This window comes from Triticum aestivum, chromosome 5B, assembly GCF_018294505.1.
Source record: "Triticum aestivum cultivar Chinese Spring chromosome 5B, IWGSC CS RefSeq v2.1, whole genome shotgun sequence".
Lineage (NCBI taxonomy): Eukaryota > Viridiplantae > Streptophyta > Magnoliopsida > Poales > Poaceae > Triticum > Triticum aestivum.
The window spans coordinates 33299927-33308954 of record NC_057807.1 but is presented as its reverse complement, the minus strand read 5'-3'; the positions used below and the strand labels follow the sequence as shown (position 1 = coordinate 33308954).

General features: G+C 43.3%; 1 long non-coding RNA gene across 1 annotated transcript; it reads right to left on the bottom strand.

The window, feature by feature from the left end:
• Nucleotides 1–762: 762 nt before the first annotated feature.
• Nucleotides 763–1567, bottom strand: LOC123110237 (uncharacterized). Its single transcript, XR_006453237.1, has 3 exons — nt 1387–1567; nt 1013–1116; nt 763–926 (listed from the first exon to the last, which is right to left on the bottom strand). It is a non-coding gene; the product is annotated as an uncharacterized lncRNA (long non-coding RNA).
• Between the last annotated feature and the right edge of the window lie 7461 nt (nt 1568–9028).

Sequence of the window (9028 nt, the reverse complement as noted above, 5' to 3'; positions counted from 1 at the left end):
GGCCAATGCGCCCCTCAAAGTGTTTGTCCGGTCGCCGGCAAGGTAGAATAGGGCATGTGACACAAGTTGCCTCACGGGACACAAGGCGTCGCCGTCTCCCATGCCCTACTTTTTCTCGTCGGATCCCGGAAGCCGAACGGCGCAGGTCGACGTCAGATCTATGATGGACCCATCCTGGAACGAGCCGGTCAACGTCAAATCTATGATGGATCCGTCCTGGGATGAGCCGACGACGTCCACCAAGACGCGGTGATGGCGCCCGGATTGCTGCACCATACTGGGCACTGGATAATGTGATTCCGGCTCAACAACGTGCGCCAAGGCGAGGGCTGCCACCTTCGATCCATGCGAATATGCAAGAATTCTTCCCCTTCCTCGATCCACGTGTCAAGAAAGTTGTGACGTGCTTGATTCGTTCCATGGCCTACGCGAGTGAGTTGTTGCATAGTACTACGAGCCATACTCGAGTTGATTTCCCAGATCGCGATATGGCATACCGATTGATCACTGGAAAAAGAATAAAGTGACCAGTGGAAGTAGCAGGATCAATCGCATCATGAGAAAAGCGGCGAGTCGGTGGATCTCTTGCGGAGTACCAGCGAGAGCCAGGGGCGGAGCCAGGATGAAAAACGAGAGGGGGGCAAAGATGTGTATGTTTTTTTTTTCTGAGAGATGTGTACAAACTAACGGCTAGATCATTCAAAAGCTAAGCACACAAGCATACATAGTGTGGAAGATCACTCAAAAAAAATACATAGCGTGAAAGAAGTAAAATTGTATATTTTCTTATAAGATGATGTCAGCACGCACATACTTATGTCAAGTAAATTGCCCAAGTAAAATAAACTAACCATTTAAGTCCCAATAACTTGAGAAATATCAATATGTCGCTTTTGATATTTTTGAATTAATTAGTAGTCTTCAAGCTGCAAGAAAATGGAAACATGTTTAAATTGAGAAAGACTGTCAACATTCGTATTTGTAGATAAATAAATAAGCTTGATCACATTACCTCCTTCTGTTTCATCCCATGGCAATTTTTCCCATGAAAGTGTTTAACTGTCACCTCTGTATTGCGGGTTGTTGATTTTCCAAAGAATCTCTTCATTAGGTTCCCTGTCAATGTCAAATAGATGAACGTTAATTAAATTGGCATACGTTAGGTTTGATATTCCTATAGATTTTATTCTATCCCACGTATAGTATTTACACAAAATTAGTAAGTAAAGCTAACTCAATCAGCCTAATTACGAATCCATATATTACAATTTCTATTCATGGATATTTGACATGACAACCTTTCTAACATGAAAATCAGAATATAACAATAATCTGGAAATTAGAAGAAAGAAACTGAACCTACTCACCCTAGGGTTTACGACTTACCTTGATCGATCAATGGCGCAACGTTTTCCTTGTGCTAAACTGAAGGGCGGCCACCTGCAAGCCGCGGATCGAGGCGGCCGCCTGAGGCATGCCATGTAGGTGCAGCGCAGGGCGGCAGGCGTCGGCGGCTCGGCACATCACGCGGGCAGCAGAATAGTCCGGAGCCAGGCGGCGAACGCATCTGAGCAACTCCAACTCGTTAACTCCTGGAGGCTGTCATGCATGACGTGCGTGCATGGGCTTCCATTGATTTGAGTAGGCGGCCTCCTCGTATTGGGTTGTATCTAACGGGCTGGTTCTCTAAACCATTTATTTATTTCTCGTACATGGGCTTCGATTTTAACAGAAAAAATAATTGAGTGGGGGCAAACCTATTAGGCTGATCGGGGGCAACGCTTTGTATTATGACCCAAGTTCAAGTGGGCTGAGAAAAACGAGTGGGGGCATTCGCCCCCACAGCCTATAAGCTAGATTCGCCCCTGAGAGCAACCACGATCAGCAGAGTTGCACAGCGGATTTGGATCGTGGCGGCGATAGTCTATCCTTAGGCAGGATGCCAATGTTAGAAATTTTGGGTTTGTGGTCTACCTCCTATTCCTCTGTACTTATCTGTGGTGTCGCTCACAATTCGTAATATCTAAGACTAGGGTTAGGCACCTTCTTATAATGTTTTTTTCAAAGAGTTCACCTTTTATACAGATAAAATTCCTAGTTTTTTCAACTAATTTTTCAGGATAGACTCCAGACCAAATTACCAAACACGATCAAATTTGTCTATTAATTGATTGTACCCGTTGTGTCCCCGGAGTATGCGCTTGTGAGCAATGTGCCATAATAGAGTGTAAATTCCTCTAATTATGTAGATCAACATTAGGGTTGTAATCTAACTATACGATCTAGCTCCTTCCGATTACCACTGTACCTAGGTAGTCTTTTCAATATAAATTGTATATTCTATTTTCACTGATAACCGACCAGCTTCCTTAAGCATATAACTTAAGTACGCTCCAACAAGTGATAAATTCAATGATATTCAAGTAGAGTGATTCCATGCACAAATACATGTATACTTTATAATGAAGTATTACGAAGTAATTCATAGTAATTTAAGTATAGTTGCAGCCTTGCAGGACAGATAATTCCAACATGCCCGTGTTCGAGTTACATCGTCAATCTTGCTTCCTGCCGTCGACCCCTCCAGTTCTGGCAGTAACTAGCTCTACATAGTGGGAATATCACGCTTCAGCGTCAGAGATGCAATGCTTCAGAGTTTTTGTTATTAAGTTTCGTACTGCCTATGCCTTCAATTTAGTATCATGTATTTGCTTCTGTACCATGCATATGTGACATATTTCCAAGTATCTACATATTTGCTTAGTTGATTACACAGCCATGGTCAATTGGTAATGCTTCAGAACTATTTTGTTCATGCTTCAACACTTGTCAAACTATGTTTTCGCTGGCTCACTAGTCCACTGCCCACAATAAAAAATGGCATATATATTGCAATTGACATGCTTTACCTGTAAGCGCACCTAGAATGTACTACATGATTTGTTTCTTAAACTTACAACACCATGGTTAAGGAACTGGTAGTACATTTCTCATGCTTCAACCAGAATAAAATTGTGCTTCAAATACATCAAAAAATGAATCATGACATTGCTTCGAGAAAAACGTGACCTTGAATTATGGAGCATGGGCGTGTACCCATTGGAAGAATATATTTAGATGGAAAGAAACATGAAATTCAAGGAAGCATCATGCATATGGAAACACCCTTATTATAGCGAAAACATGTGGAAGCAATGTGATTAAAGCAAGTTTATGAATATTATGGAAGCATATTTGCTACAAAATTGAATCAAATTAGATCGAAGCAAACTTCAATGGTGTCAGAAGTAGCACCGAGTAACAATGGGAAGAAAAGTATGCTTCATGACTGAATAAAGCTTATTAGTACACAATTTTCTATCTAAATTATTGAAGAAAAGAAATGAATTGTTACATTGATCCAATTTGGGTTATATCAAATACAAAAATAAAAGTTTGAAGCAAATTTAAAATGTACTGGATGCTAATTTTAGTGCCAAAAATAACAAAATTTCCTTTTTTCAGGGCGAAAAAAGACAAAATTTCATTGAGAAAAATAATAAGAAAATAGGTCCTCGCTTGATTTTCAGGTGTAATTAGTTTGAGGAAAGAAAATTACATGGAAAGGAAGGTGGACCCATGTCCCAAATTATAACCAACCCTTATTTTTGGGAGCAACTAATTCTATGAAGCAGGTTACAAGGAAACTACATACAGAAAGACCCATGTTCTACTATATCCAACCGACCAAAGCAGTCTCATCGTAGGGTGTTGGGCTAGTCTGATGCCACACTAGGGATTCCCTAGTGCTCCCCGTAGCCAATAACAGGTTATGCTCTAACATACAGGTGATGCTCTAAACTAAGCTGCTTCTACAAGTCCAGTGATACCATAATTTAAAAGTTTTTTTCCTGAGAAAGCGGGCGAGCACACACCCAGAAAAGATTATGCCGAACTTGTATCTTCAATTGGCATGCAGGGGCTAATTACATTGACTCATCTTCCAACACAAGTAGTGGGGCAAGTGCCTACACTTATAAAAACATCCAATGTTGATTAGATATAACTTAAAACATACTGAATCTAATAAAGAGAGAAATGCGATAAGTTAAGATTCGTTATCAAAAATCAACATTTATATTAAATGGGAGATGTTTACCTTCTTGATCCCAGCTCAAGGAACATCAGAGACGAACATACCTTATTTTCCCGTGATAGGGTAAGTGCCTACACATATAAAACCATCACATTTAGATTAGATACATCTATGACTTCTTCTTCTTTTTTTTTTTTTTTTTTTGCGGAAGATACATCTATGATTTCAAGGTTGAAAAAAATACTCCTTTTATAAGGGGAGATGCTTGCCTTTTACAATGTCCTCTCCATGTTCCGATACAATTACATTTAGTTTTTAGTTTTCCGGCTAAGTTTGGTAGCATCAAATATTTTTACCCGTAAAGAATGCATAAAATAAACTTCCAAACATACTTTTCATAATGCTATGGTCAGCATAAATTAAGCAATTCATAGTTACAACATAGAATTAACTTACCGAAACATCTTTTTCTTCATTTAATTCATTCCCTTGATTGAAATGATCCCAACATATTTCTATCAATATGTTTTCCAACTAGAGAAATTACAAAAGCCAAGAGTGTATCACATGAAATGTATATATGGAAAATAAACCCTTACAACCAGGTATACTCACCCGCTCATCCCTCTCCCCTCTCCTTCACATGAGAATTTTCTTGTTTTGTGGTTTTTGAAATATGTAATGGCTACAACTTTAAAAATATTTCATATAAAAAGCACCTCCACTAAAAAGAGCATACTCTATAATCCATGCTCCACACTACGCAATATTTAAATCAACGATAATATATAATCCCTTTAGAAAACATTCTTGTTACTATCAAATGAACTTCAGTTATGTATACACATTTCATTATCAATAGAGTAATCTACACTTCTTAATGCATATATATACATACTCATTTACTAAATTAATTGTGATTATACCGGATACTCCACCTAGAAGTACAACTTAAGATGTTTACACCCTACGTACCAGGTACTCTTATTTTATCTTAGCTACATCGGTTGGGGATGGCTGTTTTGGCTCTGGGGTGCACGTGCTCCCTCATAGACAGTAAAGTAAAATAAAATTAAAAAAATTAGATATTCACGTTAGTGTAGCCAGTGTGCTTGACGAAACAGAATAGCAATGCTTTGTGGGTCAAGAAACAAAAATAAGTGTAACATTTGGCGTTCGACTTGTCTTTATTACATATAGGTCAAAATGCTTAAGATTTTCTCGAAAAAATTTGCAGGTAGCATTTGGGACAATGAACATATTTTTTTTTAAATCTGATTTTTGCAACAAAAAAAAAATAGTGCGCTGGAGCATATATGCTCCCAAGAGTTGAATTGGATTTCTTGTACTAACGTAAACTATGTACTCTTCGATCAAATTGATTACAATAACCATCCTGACATACTTGTGTGTATATAGTTATCCATGCAAAAAGGGCCATGGATATGCCCCTAAAAAAGGGCCACAAATATGGCAAGTGGTTGAACTAGCAGTACATTAAGTAGATCGTTTAATTAGAAACACAAATACTTGCTCCTTATTGGATTATAATGCAACTCATTAACCCAATCTTTTTTTAACACAGTAAAGACGCAAGCACTCATATACACGTGCATGCACTCAGCCTATGAATGCACACACGCACACCCTACCCCTATGAGCACCTCCGAAAGACTGAGCCGACATATCATCTTGAAATTTACTAGTCACCGTAGGCACCTCGTTGGGTGTCATCGCCGTCAGCGCCAAAGCGCGGAGCTTTTGCTCGACAGCTCACCCGTGCCACACGAGGTCATCAAGACAATCGCGGCGATTCCAGACTCCCAGATCTGGATCCGGGCGTCTCCCCAGTGAAGGAGAGCGAGCCCGAGCCACCTGACGCTATCCCCTCACCCGCCCACCTGACCAAGAGGACCGGCTGATCTGCCCAGGACATCCCCCCCCAAGAGCTAGCATCTAGAGAGCACACCACTACCCGGAAACCACGATATCCACGCCGCCGGCCGACCCCCACTTCCAAATCAGGCCAGATCCGGCCGTTAATCCGATCGCGCGCCACCTCCCGGGTCAGGAGCTCTGCGGCCACCGCGCCGCTGCCACGCCACTGGGCACCGCGGCCGCCCAGTGCCGCCACCCGAGGTCGCCGTCCCCGCGCCGTCCCACACGGGCAGAGGAGGAGGAAGGGCTTCGCCGCTGCCGTGCCATTCGGGCTTTGCCTGTGAGCGCCTGTCCACGGTGGCGAGGAGGAGGGGAGGGAGGCGGGGTCGAGGGCCTGGCGGCTACGCCCCCCCCCCCCCGGTGCGTCACGGGATGGAAGGGAGGAGGGGGAGATCCCGTCGTCATCGCTTGCTTCACTCCCAACCAAACAACGATCGGATCGATCGGATCAGATCAAAAACAAGAAATTGTCGTGCACAACTTGAAGCTCTTATTATACACTCTTTTAAACATCTCGAAAACTTTTAATCTTGAATTGAAGAATTTGATGCCGTCCAACGGCCGAAACATTTCCTCATAGCTCAACCGTCGCCATTGTCTTGGTCATATCATAGGCGGTCACCGGTTGTAGCTCCACCATCGTCCGGTTGCAGCTCTCACCGCCGACGGTCATAGCAACACCATGGCAGCTCGCATGGCCGTGGACCCTATTCCAGCTCCGCCATCCTCCCCCTTGACCCCGCCGGCGTGCTCGCTCGCAACAACGTATGTCAGCAATGGCTCCTAGCCGCCGTGATGCGGCAGGGTGACTAGTATGGGCTCACACCCTTGCATGCTACAGCAAGGAGGGTGGGGCCGACCCGCAAAAAAGGAGGGTGGAGCCGTGAAAATGGATGCACGGCGGCTGGGGGGTGGGGGGTTGCGGACAGACGGGAGTCGTGTTTTGGTCTTCAAAAAAAGAGTCGCGTTTTGGACGGATGATTTTTTTTCTTGGTACGACAGCTTATGGAGAGATATAGGGAGCAAAAGAAGGACTTGCATATGGTGTTCATTGACTTGGAGAAGGCCTATGATAAGATACCGCGGAATGTCATATGGTGGGCCTTGGAGAAACACAAAGTCTAGCAAAGTACATTACCCTCATCAAGGACATGTACGATAATGTTGTGACAAGTGTTTGAACAAGTGATGTCGACACTGATGACTTCCCAATTAAGATAGTACTGCATCAGGGGTCAGCTTTGAGCCCTTATCTTTTGCATTGGTGATGGATGAAGTCACAAGGGATATACAAGGAGATATCCCATGGTGTATGCTCTTTGCGGATGATGTGGTGCTAGTTGATGATAGTCGGGCGGGGGTAAATAGGAAGTTAGAGTTATGGAGACAAACCTTGGAATCGAAAGGGTTTAGGCTTAGTAGAACTAAAACCGAGTACATGATGTGCGGTTTCAGTACTACTAGGTGTGAGGAGGAGGAGGTTAACCTTGATGGTCAGATGGTACCTCAGAAGGACACCTTTCGGTATTTGGGGTCAATGCTGCAGGAGGATGGGGGTATTGATGAAGATGTGAACCATCGGATCAAAGCCGGATGGATGAAGTGGCGCCAAGCTTCTGGCATTCTCTGTGACAAGAGAGTGCCACAAAAGCTAAAAGGCAAGTTCTACAGGACGGCAGTTCGACCCGCAATGTTGTATGGTGCTGAGTGTTGGCCGACTAAAAGGCGACATGTTCAACAGTTAGGTGTGGCGGAGATGCATATGTGGAGACGGATGTGTGGCCACACGAGGAAGGATCGAGTCCGGAATGATGCTATACGAGATAGAGTTGGGTAGCACCAATTGAAGTGAAGCTTGTCCAACATCGTCTGAGATGGTTTGGACATATCCAGCGCAGGCCTCCAGAAGCTCCAGTGCATAGCGGACGGCTAAAGTGTGCGGAGAATGTCAAGAGAGGGCGGGGTAGACCGAATTTGACATGGGAGGAGTCCGTTAAGAGAGACCTGAAGGATTGGAGTATCACCAAAGAGCTAGCTATGGACAGGGGTGCATGAAAGCTTGCTATCCATGTGCCAGAGCCATGAGTTGGTTGCGAGATCTTATGGGTTTCACCTCTAGTCTACCCCAACTTGCTTGGGACTAAAGGCTTTGTTGTTGTTGTTGTTGTTGTTGTTTTGGACGGATGATTAAATAAATTATCTTAAAACAAACAAATTCCCATGTGCACGTACGGCACTAGCTATAGGTGCATGTGCACACCACGACGCATGCATGGGTCACGAAGAACCATACAAGCACCCGCAGCACCATTTAGAAAGAACCCTTCAACATTTGATTTAACCCGTCCTAAAACAGGCCGATACCATGGGGTCACACAAGGGTAAGCCCCTCCTATAGTGCATGTGGGATTAAGACGAGGGAAGATGGTTGAAATCGGTGCATTTCCCTTAATTGGGTCGTACTTCAGATCCACAGCAAGCGAAAAAAGTGTATCAATGTAGTTGCGAACAAACCAGACAGATACCTTGATGGGGGGAGCTAGCTTAGAGTGTACCAATTCGTTCGTTACATGCCACAGCCTCCAAAACAACATCATCACCCTAAGTCGCTTTGTATCATCAATTTCAGAGATTAGCTGGCCGAACCAATCTGCTCCAGTTGAACGAATAGTTCTGAACTTCTGATGTCAGCAAGATCCAACACAGCTGTGCTTTCACAACAAATCTCATAACAACAATGCATTCACTTATATGAAAAGGAAAATTTTGACTACAAAAAGACAAATCCATATGGCCTTGCCTCCAAAGCACATAATATAAGTCCATCACAACTCAAATAGATTATTTTCCATGGCTACTACAACATAACTGCACTACAACCAGTGCATTGAACTTCTGGTCCATCTTCTCGATCGACAGCAACAATAGATGGACAACATGCTTATTTTAGCCCTCACCTTAATTATTGCGCACAAGTCTAAATAGGCATACACTTGGGATCGGGGGCACTAGTTA